The following is a 12,717-nucleotide window of genomic DNA, read 5'->3' as shown; positions in this document are numbered from 1 at the left end:
GAGCATGCGCTTCTCTGGAGCCCAAAATCGCATCCTAGTTCGCATCGTAGCTCCACCGCGTCGTTGCTCGTCGGAAACCGCCGCGGTTCTTAGTCGCCGGCAAGGTTCCGGTGGCTATTTCCGAGCGGCGCCGCCACTATCGCGTTCACCTCGGCGTGCTTGTTCCAGTGGGCACCTGCGTGACCCCGCGGGAACCCTGGACCGCCGCCGTCGATCCCGTCTGGCCGCCGGCCAGCAGCCTCGTTGCCACGGTGGCAATTTTGACCCAGTCAAATGCCCCGTGGCAGATGAGGTGGACAGACCCCACCAGTCATAGACTATGGGTGGTATCTGTCCAGGTATGTTTAGCAGTTTCGTTTCATTTCAAATTTCAATAATACCTGCAATTTCAAATGAATTTAAAAAATTCAATTTAAGTCAGAAAAATATAAATGAGATATCACAATTCTTAGAAAAGAAAATTCTATCCAATAAAAATACAATATGAAATTTTTATTTTTATAAAAAAAAATCATTTATTTAATACTTATTAAATGAGCCTTTTCTTTAATTCTAAATTGAATTAAAATTCAATAAATTGGAAAACCTTCTAAAATAAATAAAAACCAGTAAGAAAAATAAAGAAAACATTAAAGTTATTTTTCTTTACTTGTTATTTTGTTAAATCTTTATTAGTGGAAATTTAAACCCTAATTAATAATTATCTTAATTATTAATTTATTAAAAATAATAAAATGCCAAACCTAACATTATTTTTATTTCAAAGTTATTAATAACTTCAACTTTATTAATGAAGTTATTAATCCAATAATTATAGGGTAATTAAGAAACCCTAGTTTCATTATAAACCAAGTGATAACCTCATAATTTTGTGTGGAATCCTAAAACCCTAATTCAACTATGCACCAAATCCTAGCTCCATTAATTCATAAGAAACCTAAATTGATTCTAACCTAAACCCTAGGTTAGAGCATGTGATCATGGTACCTTCTTCCAAACCATAAGAATTATGGTAGCAACTAAATACTTAGCTTAGTCACATAAAATGTAGAAGACCTATCACTAGCAAGATAGATAGCCCATGTGTTCATCTCATCAAACCTAGATGATCAAACAGGAACACCTAAGTCTAAACCCTTGTTCCTATCATCAAAATATCAACCTTACTCATACCTATATGGAATCACACCATTGTGATGAACTCCAATAACAACCATGCTAATATTGACATCACATCCCATACACACTAAACCCTATTAGTGTGAGATAATTATTAAACATCCTATTTAGGAAACCATCATTTCTTACTTAATAAACCCAATAACAAAACCTAGACAACCTCAACCCTAATTGATATACTTCTTATTATGTAAGAAGTATGTTCTTCAAAAGTTATTCTTTTGAAGTAAATAAATAATCATCATCAACCCTACCTAACAGGACCTATTAACTCTAGCTAGCTATCACCAGCAAAATGAATCAACCTTGCAAACAACCATGTATAAATACTTGCTTAGGATGCCTAGGCTTAACTCAGCCTTATCAGCCCTAGGTATTGATGAATCCAACATTGTTGTGATCCATCTACTACTTACTCCAGAAACCAATTACAATCATAGAAAACCATAGAACCCCACAAACCTAATATCATACTTGTTCTTCATTTTAGAACATGTTCTTCAAAAGTTATTCTTTTGAATTATATGATAAATAATCATTAACCATGTCATATAATGCTAACCCCCAACCACTATTCATTACATGTCGGGATTATACAAAATGTTATTGTTGTGTGCTATTAATGCTATTGTTATGATATGTTGCAACACCTGTCTATGATACTATGTAACCACACCTGAATAAGAACCTTGTTTGTAAATCACTCTAAAAGTGCAACACACCCTGAATTAATCATCCCAACTCACTAATCCTAAATCATCGGGGTTAGGTCACGCTTAGAGCGATTGCATCTCATTCTTATGCATTATTGCATCCTTGCCAATCTTTTAAACATCGTCCTTACCGGACGATGATGCTATTTCAGAATTTGGAGTTAATACGCATCGAAGACCTTGTCTGCATAATCTTGCAGCCAAGAAAGGCAAGTTCATCACTTGCTCATGTCATTTGAGTATTTTTATCAAATTACTTGCAAAGTATTATGGTTATCACTATTGCACAAAATCAAAACCACTACTTTCATAACTATGAATATGACTATGTGGTGGGCAATGGAACCATGGATTGTGATGATATGGTGGAGGTTCCATTGCACGGGCTTATATCCATCTAGGATTAAACAACAAATGTCGCCGAGTGATTCTTGTGCCGTAATATCCGTGTTAACCATAAGATCCGGAGTGGGACGGAGTAGTCAAAAGTGTTTCCACCTCTCGTTCATCAACGGATGCGCTTTACCGTAGACACTTGTATCCGTCGGAGCAAGCGGTGGGCTGGGGATCCAGCCTAAAGTCCCCACGGCATAGCTTGCCGTAGACACTTGTCGTCTCGAAGTGCAAGCGGTGGGCTGGGGAAGCCATTCTAAGTCCCCACGGTAATGCGATCTATGATGGGTTGCAGCCACCGGCGAAGGAGTGTATGGTTAACGAGTCCCAACATCGTTGTCGTGGTCGGGGTCCATCCTTAAGTACGGTAATAATGAGGACCGACGAGGACCCGGGGTCGGCGTATGCAACAAAGGGTGGGTGTTCGAGGTAGCGGAGGAACATGATTGGCTAGACCTTATACCGGGCCTCACACCATAGGAAGTGTGGACGGGTTGTGCGCCGGTTGGCACCAAGGTTAAGATCTCTTATGGGTAAAGCAACACACCTCTGCAGAGTGTAAAGAACCGTGACCTGTCACTCCCCGTTCCGGGATATGGAACTGCGAACGCGGCCGGAAAGGAGCTCCATGAAGTTCTAGTAAACCGGTGAAGGCCGACGGACATAGTTCTTCTGAATAAAAGCAACCTCTTGAAGAAATGGTTATGAAAACCTGCATTGGTATTAGACTTTCTGGTCTAATGCCGTAGCTAGTGCATTAAACACCTCTTTCCTATAATGAACTTGTTGAGTACGCTCGTACTCATCCCACTCTTAAATCCCCTGCTTAGATATGGAGGCCATCGAAGGAGGATCTACAGGTGCAACTCGAAGACCGAGGAAATCAACAACTACTTCAAGGGACATGAACTCGTCGGAGGAGTCAAACACCACATCTCACAAGAATACAACCTAGATTAGCAATAGAAAGGAACTAGCTTCCTAAACTTAGCTCCTATTTAGCTAGAATCTACTCATAGCCTCTGTAGCTAGTTAAATACTCTACAAATAGAGTTCGTGATAAGGCTAGTATACGAGTCGTTCTTCCGGAGTTATTTGCGGTTTTACCTCATTGTAAAGTAGGAGGCTGTGATGATCTTATGTAACAGAGTCAATGTTGTAATTCTATAGACATGCCTTGGACCCGCATATGTTTTCGTTGTACCACTCGAGCGATATAATACTAGTGGAACGGTGTTTCATTGGTGTTATATCGGACTTGCATACTACACCATGCAGTGGTATGCCGGGTCACCACAGTTGGTATCAGAGCAAATGCTTTGACCTTAGGATTAAAACCCTTTAAAGGAGACCTATAGGATTGGTAGTGTCTATAGGAAATTATCTTAGTTAAACCAAATACTCCTTTTGACTTGAGATGGATATTCACTTGAGAATAATCCTGACACACTTGAGTCAACATTTCTTATCTAGTTTATCAAGATAAAATAAAGTTAGTTAGCTAATCCCAAATATGTAGTATACCATTAAGTCCTTAGAACAATAGATGAGTAGATCACAGTTGGTATACAATACATGGTAGTCCAAAGAGAGGATACAACCATAAGGAAGATATCCTATTGGAAGATGTGTACCAACACATGTTATAGTCAAATAAGAATTACTCAGACCTGCACTAGAAGTAATAACAAGTGATGTAGATAATTAAGATACCCTAATAGAGAATGTAGACCAAGCTAAGTAATGAGTAAGTAAAATATCTCAACTTGTAAAACAATTGATAACAAGTGATAACTATGAGTTATATGAGGTAGTATAGACCAGGATAAGTCAATCATGAGAGGTAAGTAAGAGAGATAGAAATAAAACATGTCTACTTAAAGAGTAGTGATAGTAATCATATATGATTCACCTGAGAATCGTTATGTGATGGACTAGAACCTTATAATAATTAAAAGGTGTACATTAAGAAGCCAGTTGTTCAACAATAGTGCAAGAACTGTGTACCAAAAATATGGAAGTGTGCCAAGCACATCATGACCATATGCTTATAATAGAAACACTTGGAAGTATAGGAGTTATATCTTAATAGATATGTATTCAGAGTAACTATATTAGAACTAGAGGTATCATACCAAATAGTCCTCAATAGCACTTATATATGGAATAATACTAAGTTAAGTAGTACTTCCAAAGAAAATTAGGTTAACCTTAACCATCCCAAACCACTTTGTTTCAAGTTTATCTCATTGCAGAGGTGCAATTAAGGTAAAGGTTGAGACAAATAGTAAAATCCCCATATTCGAGCTAAGTATCACGATATAAACCTATATTATGTGGTGTTCTATACTACACATCAGAGCCTGATGTTTAGAGATGTCTTACTCAACTATCATATTCAGGCTTATGATGATGTGTATTATAAGCACAAAGCTGAATCTTCTTGGATTTTATGGGATTTTCATTGTTTGACTAGATCCATACATGAAGTTGGACTTTGATATGCAAATGCATGTTGCAATATCTAGTTCTTACTTGATGCTATAGATCTAGAGGGTAATGGTATTCGTGTGAGGAAGTGACGAATTCTGAAGATTCTGAAGACATGAGGAAGTCCCATCAGAAAAAAGAAAGTAAAGTTCTGGGAAGTAACCACAACACTCTGAAGGAAGTACAATCAGTTGCTCATGCTTACCTCAACAGAGGAGTACTTTAGTACATGAGAAGCATGAGGGTGGGAAATCTGGTGATTATGGAGAAGCTCAAGCAGATCCATAGTCAATATAGAAGAGGGAATGCATGGGAAATCACTCAGAATACTATATTCATAGTGTTAACTAGTGGTTTTTTTGCAACAATAAACCCTCGAAAAAGGAAGATGACCTATGAAACCATAGCAGATATAAGAAGACCATAGTCGATATCAGAAGACCACAATTGGTATAGGAACAATACTGCGAGATAAAGTAGAAGATGTCTCGTCCAGTTGATCAGAACCTATAATCGAATCCATTTTTAGATATCAAATAGCCACAGTTGGTATAATAACCACAGCTGGTATCAGTTGGTATTACTAATAGTCCACGATTTAATTAGTTGTAACAAAAGTTTGTGAACAAATAAAAATCTTGCCAGCCAAATAGCTAGATCTATAATCATTTAGTTGAAGGATTCACATTGGATGTCCACAATTGAGTGGATACACCACAAAGATGCTTCACAAGACCTTAGAAGAATATAAACAATAAGCTACACCTAGACCAATATTCTAACCATCAATCCAATGCTTGGAAGAAAAAGGAATTGAAGACCATAAGAAAACTCTAAGGGGTAGAATAAAGATTGAGTTGGATGTACAATAACTCAATACCTTGAGCATAATAGAAGAAGAAGGTCTGAACTGAGAGGAAGTTCGATCTTATTTTCATAAGATTGTTGAACACTACTTTCAGAAGGATGTCAGATCAGAAGCCGAGGTTTATACCTCGAGGAAGTAAGAAGATGACTATCACTTGAGAAAGGGAGAAATATTTACTCAGAAGTACGAAATCTCAAGTAAGTTAAGCTTAGTGAAGTTGGAAGAAGGAAATATAGGAGACCAAATAAAGCTCAAGGAGGTCAAAGACTGAAAGGATTTGACCATACCAGAATCAGAGACTACATGAAAGATTCCTTTCATGGAACCTAAATAAACCAAAAATCGTTATAGGTATCAACTATAAACCATGATTGGATGGACTAAATGAGTCTAATCCATTCTTAGGAATAAACCATCACGATCATTTCCATGATAAGTACTTTACGAAGTACCAATATTGAAGTTTTGGTAGTAAGGGGAAAACAAAGACCTATTTTATCAAATAGGAGAATGTTATCCAATTAGTCCTCAATAAAGACTGCCAGGACAAGAAGAAGTCCCAATAATTGAATATTCAATGAGAAAGGAAACAAGCTTATAATATTGGAGGAAGTCATGGAAGTAAAGGAAGTAATAGTTGTTTGATGACAAACACTAATGGATTCCAGGAAGAATCTGGACAAGGGATATATTCAATTATATCCAGTGAGATCACCACGGAGTTCGAGAAAAGTCGTAGTATGCACAAGTCAGATACACACTTCGGAAACGTGAGAGAGTTCAAACTTCGAGGACGAAGTTTAATTTAAGGGGTAGAGACTGTAATATCCCAGGTATTGGGGTTACAAAAATAGAGGAAACAGATGTGTGCATTGCATTCATGCATAGAAAATGCTGGGAATTTTCGCGCTTTAAAGTAAAACAGATCACGATGAATCGAAGTTTCACTTGACCTTGGTGGAATTGAAGTAGCTCATCAAGTCAAGCGCTAAAAACCTCAATGTGACTTTGCTAAAACCTTGCGTTGGGTAGAGATGATTTGATCTATGGGGTTAGATCAAAGGGAAACCAATAATCAACACAACAACACTATAATCAATGATCAATTGCTTGATCTTATAAAATATTATAATATGGCAATCCTTGCCATAACATATGAACATCTAATTAATTACAAACCAAGTAACAATAAATTGGAGAAACCACTCTTGACTTATCTGTCTCCATGTCTTAAACTAATCCATGATCCTACCATGAACCTCATGGTATCCATTTTACTCCATTCATGGAAACAATAACAAGGAGATCAACTCTAGAAATAGATATTCTTCTCCATTCCATAGTTATTACACATCAAACCTAGAGAGGTGAGAGTTCTATGTGTAATTATTAGAGAAGCAATAACAAACCTTGAGTTAAACCTTGGATATACATCCAAGTATTCAAATCATCATCTCTAAGAGAAATCCTAGGATATTATCCAAGACAATTCCTAGAGAGATAAATCATTTATATTTAACATAGACATTGATGATCACATCAATCCTCTAGGAAGCCTAACCTTAGGCTAGTATTGAAGTCCTTCCCAAATGAGAGAGACCAATCATGCCAATCTTAGCTTTACCTATTTAAGAATAAAGGACAACCATTGCACTAGAAGTATTAGGAGTACACCATAAACCCTAGAATAAACTATTCCTATATGAGAGAACTCAAGTTATGGTGTTACACTCAAATTAAGTGAGGCAACACTTGGACTTGGGAAAGAGAACTATCCATATACTCGGATGATTATATCATCATTCCTTAGAATAGAATCCTAAGAATTATCTCAGGCAATTCTCCGGGATATCAATTTATAGAGGCCACCATAGCCATAGTCTCATCCTAGAAAATAAAATAGAAGTGCTATACCTTAGTTCATCAAGACAATGCTTGATCATGGAAGTGAGAAACCCATTTAATGAGAGATCACCTTAGGAAGCCAAACCTTGATCATTATAAATTGAGTGATGATCATAAACCCTAAGAACTTGAGGTAGAGATATTAAGAACAAGTTGATCATGCCTAATCCATGATCATGCTCTTGAGGTATGTGAGGATAATTTAAACCCTAATATGATTATTAGATATTATTCCCCACATGAAATCATAAGGAGGTCAACTAGTAAACAAACCTAGATTTATATCCTAAACCCTAACTTGTGAACCACTTGGTGATCACAAGTAGGATTCTACCACACCTACATTCCACTTGTTTTTCATCTAAGAACCATGAAAACCTTTAGAGTAAAACTCTATACTTGATATGGTGAGAAATCATCATATCCATATGACCAAAGTTAACTATAAAAAGAACTATAACCAATGTAGTTACTTTAATGATAGAATTGAGGTTAACTAATAGAAGTTAATTGGTAGAAGATAAAACCACTTCTCAAATCCTTAGTAACTAGAGAAGCACATGAAATATTAAGTAAGTAAACACCTTACCATGGTTAGGGAAGATTAAACCCTATCGCATGCAATATGGTGTCATCTCATTTCTACAACCTTGAATTAAATCTCAACACCTGGTTTATGTATCACTATGGTGATCATAATATAAAACCTAGACCATACTTGAGATTCAAACCAATTCCCATTAGGTGAATATGCTTAGAACCCTAGGATTGTTCACTAGATTAAATCCTAGACTTCAATTATGGAGCATAAGAGGAACATAGTTGAAACCCTTATATTTAAAACCATAAGTGTAGGTGATCAATCACTTACCTTTGTAATCAAGACCAAACCATTATGAGAACAATATTTACTCTAGACATTTTCAATAATAATAATAGTGTTCATCTTAAAAGGGGTTATAAGAGAATTTACAAAACTACAATAAATAGGTGATTCACATAAAATAATATGCAAGTGAAACAAACTCTCAATTAAGAACTCAATACCTTATAATAATCTTTGAAATGCTTTGAGTCACTAATTACTACACTTTAAATAATCCATAAAGAAAAATTAAAGTGTAAATATAAATTCATGCCTATTTGTTATTTTGAATAAGCCAACAAGCATGAAATATGATCAAGTATAAAATATCTTATTTCAAATAGGAAAGTGGTGTAATAGTCATTGCACTACACATTAATGGAATTAACATAGTAATAAAACCTGCAAGGTATAAATAGGATTCAAATTTGAATTTTAAAAGCGAAATTCAAAACAGAAAATAAGAGAAAAAGAAAACGAAAGGAAAATAAGAGAGAGGAGAGGCTTACCGGTTGGGCCACCGCAGCCCAACACCAATCCACCAACGAGCCCGTTAGGCCAGCCCAAACCACAGCCCAGCCTAGCCCAAAGTACCCCTTCGCTCGGATAAGAACGAGAGAGACGGAGAGGACTTCGTCTTCCTCTCCGGACGCCCCGGAGCTCGCCACCGCGACGCCCGCTCCACGTCCCGCGGTCGCCGCCGCCTATGCCGACCTCCGGCTCACGCCGAAGAGCCTATAAAACGCGTCGGCAACCTCAATTTTCCCTCTTTTCGTCTCAAACCGCCAAATCCCCGAAACCCTAGCTCGACAGCAATTATCTCGCCCCAGCGATTCTGACCACCTCTGAGGCCGCCGTTGAGCTTGGGAGGAGCGCCTCGTCGTCCTCGGTCGTCTGGTAGAGTTTCGCGTCAAGGGGAGCTCGGGATATGGCGCAATCGACCGTTTCCTTCCGCCGGGGTTCCACAGAAAAATGGACCATGGCGTCGCCACCGTCGACAATCGCTGTCGTCAAGCCTACCGTGAGCATCTAGGTGAGCATGCGCTTCTCTGGAGCCCAAAATCGCATCCTAGTTCGCATCGTAGCTCCACCGCGTCGTTGCTCGTCGGAAACCGCCGCGGTTCTTAGTCGCCGGCAAGGTTCCGGTGGCTATTTCCGAGCGGCGCCGCCACTATCGCGTTCACCTCGGCGTGCTTGTTCCAATGGGCACTGCGTGACCCCGCGGGAACCCCGGACCGCCGCCGTCGATCCCGCTCGGCCGCCGGCCAGCAGCCTCGTTGCCACGGTGGCAATTTTGACCCGGTCAAATGCCCCGTGGCAGATGAGGTGGACAGACCCCACCAGTCATAGACTATGGGTGGTATCTCGTCCGGTATGTTTAGCGGTTTCGTTTCATTTCAAATTTCAATAATACTCGCAATTTCAAATGAATTTAAAAAATTCAATTTAAGTCAGAAAAATATAAATGAGATATCACAATTCTTAGAAAAGAAAATTCTATCCAATAAAAATACAATATGAAATTTTTATTTTTATAAAAAAAAATCATTTATTTAATACTTATTAAATGAGCCTTTTCTTTAATTCTAAATTGAATTAAAATTCAATAAATTGGAAAACCTTCTAAAATAAATAAAAACCAGTAAGAAAAATAAAGAAAACATTAAAGTTATTTTTCTTTACTTGTTATTTTGTTAAATCTTTATTAGTGGAAATTTAAACCCTAATTAATAATTATCTTAATTATTAATTTATTAAAAATAATAAAATGCCAAACCTAACATTATTTTTATTTCAAAGTTATTAATAACTTAAACTTTATTAATGAAGTTATTAATCCAATAATTATAGGGTAATTAAGAAACCCTAGTTTCATTATAAACCAAGTGATAACCTCATAATTTTGTGTGGAATCCTAAAACCCTAATTCAACTATGCACCAAATCCTAGCTCCATTAATTCATAAGAAACCTAAATTGATTCTAACCTAAACCCTAGGTTAGAGCATGTGATCATGGTACCTTCTTCCAAACCATAAGAATTATGGTAGCAACTAAATACTTAGCTTAGTCACATAAAATGTAGAAGACCTATCACTAGCAAGATAGATAGCCCATGTGTTCATCTCATCAAACCTAGATGATCAAACAGGAACACCTAAGTCTAAACCCTTGTTCCTATCATCAAAATATCAACCTTACTCATACCTATATGGAATCACACCATTGTGATGAACTCCAATAACAACCATGCTAATATTGACATCACATCCCATACACACTAAACCCTATTAGTGTGAGATAATTATTAAACATCCTATTTAGGAAACCATCATTCCTTACTTAATAAACCCAATAACAAAACCTAGACAACCTCAACCCTAATTGATATACTTCTTATTATGTAAGAAGTATGTTCTTCAAAAGTTATTCTTTTGAAGTAAATAAATAATCATCATCAACCCTACCTAATAGGACCTATTAACTCTAGCTAGCTATCACCAGCAAAATGAATCAACCTTGCTAACAACCATGTATAAATACTTGCTTAGGATGCCTAGGCTTAACTCAGCCTTATCAGCCCTAGGTATTGATGAATCCAACATTGTTGTGATCCATCTACTACTTACTCCAGAAACCAATTACAATCATAGAAAACCATAGAACCCCACAAACCTAATATCATACTTGTTCTTCATTTTAGAACATGTTCTTCAAAAGTTATTCTTTTGAATTATATGATAAATAATCATTAACCATGTCATATAATGCTAACCCCCAACCACTATTCATTACATGTCGGGATTATACAAAATGTTATTGTTGTGTGCTATTAATGCTATTGTTATGATATGTTGCAACACCTGTCTATGATACTATGTAACCACACCCGAATAAGAACCTTGTTTGTAAATCACTCTAAAAGTGCAACACACCCTGAATTAATCATCCCAACTCACTAATCCTAAATCATCGGGGTTAGGTCACGCTTAGAGCGATTGCATCTCATTCTTATGCATTATTGCATCCTTGCCAATCTTTTAAACATCGTCCTTACCGGACGATGATGCTATTTCAGAATTTGGAGTTATTACGCATCGAAGACCTTGTCTGCATAATCTTGCAGCCAAGAAAGGCAAGTTCATCACTTGCTCATGTCATTTGAGTATTTCTATCAAATTACTTGCAAAGTATTATGGTTATCACTATTGCACAAAATCAAAACCACTACTTTCATAACTATGAATATGACTATGTGGTGGGCAATGGAACCATGGATTGTGATGATATGGTGGAGGTTCCATTGCACGGGCTTATATCCATCTAGGATTAAACAACAAATGTCGCCGAGTGATTCTTGTGCCGTAATATCCGTGTTAACCATAAGATCCGGAGTGGGACGGAGTAGTCAAAAGTGTTTCCACCTCTCGTTCATCAACGGATGCGCTTTACCGTAGACACTTGTATCCGTCGGAGCAAGCGGAGGGTGGGGAAGCCTTCAAAGTCCCCACGGCATAGCTTGCCGTAGACACTTGTCGCTCGAAGTGCAAGCGGTGGGCTGGGGAAGCCATTCAAAGTCCCCACGGTATTGCGGTCTATGATGGGTTGCAGCTACCGGCGAAGGAGTTATGGTTAACGAGTCCCAAGCTCGTTGTCGTGGTCGGGGTCCATCCTGAAGTGGTAATAATGAGGACCGACGAGGACCCGTGGTCGGCGTATGCAACAAAGGGTGGGTGTTCGAGGTAGCGGAGGAACATGATTGGCTAGACCTTATACCGGGCCTCACACCATAGGAAGTGTGGACGGGTTGCGCGCCGGTTGGCACCAAGGTTAAGATCTCTTATGGGTAAAGCAACACACCTCTGCAGAGTGTAAAGAACCGTGACTCGTCACTCCTCGTTCCGGGATATGGAACTGCGAACGCGGCCGGAAAGGAGCTCCATGAAGTTCTAGTAAACCGGTGAAGGCCGACGGACATAGTTCTTCCGAATAAAAGCAACCTCTTGAAGAAATGGTTATGAAAACCTGCATTGGTATTAGACTTTCCGGTCTAATGCCGTAGCTAGTGCATTAAACACCTCTTTCCTATAATGAACTTGTTGAGTACGCTCGTACTCATCCCACTCTTAAATCCCCGCTTAGATATGGAGGCCATGAAGGAGGATCTACAGTGCAACTCGAAGACCGAGGAAATCAACAACTACTTCAAGGGACATGAATCTGTCAGAGGAGTCAAACACCACACTCACAAGAATACAACCTAGATTAGCAATAGAAGGAACTAGCTTCCTAAACTTAGCTCCT

Source organism: Lolium rigidum, chromosome 2, assembly GCF_022539505.1.
Source record: "Lolium rigidum isolate FL_2022 chromosome 2, APGP_CSIRO_Lrig_0.1, whole genome shotgun sequence".
In the NCBI taxonomy this organism is placed as follows: domain Eukaryota; kingdom Viridiplantae; phylum Streptophyta; class Magnoliopsida; order Poales; family Poaceae; genus Lolium; species Lolium rigidum.
This window is presented reverse-complemented; position numbering follows the sequence as displayed.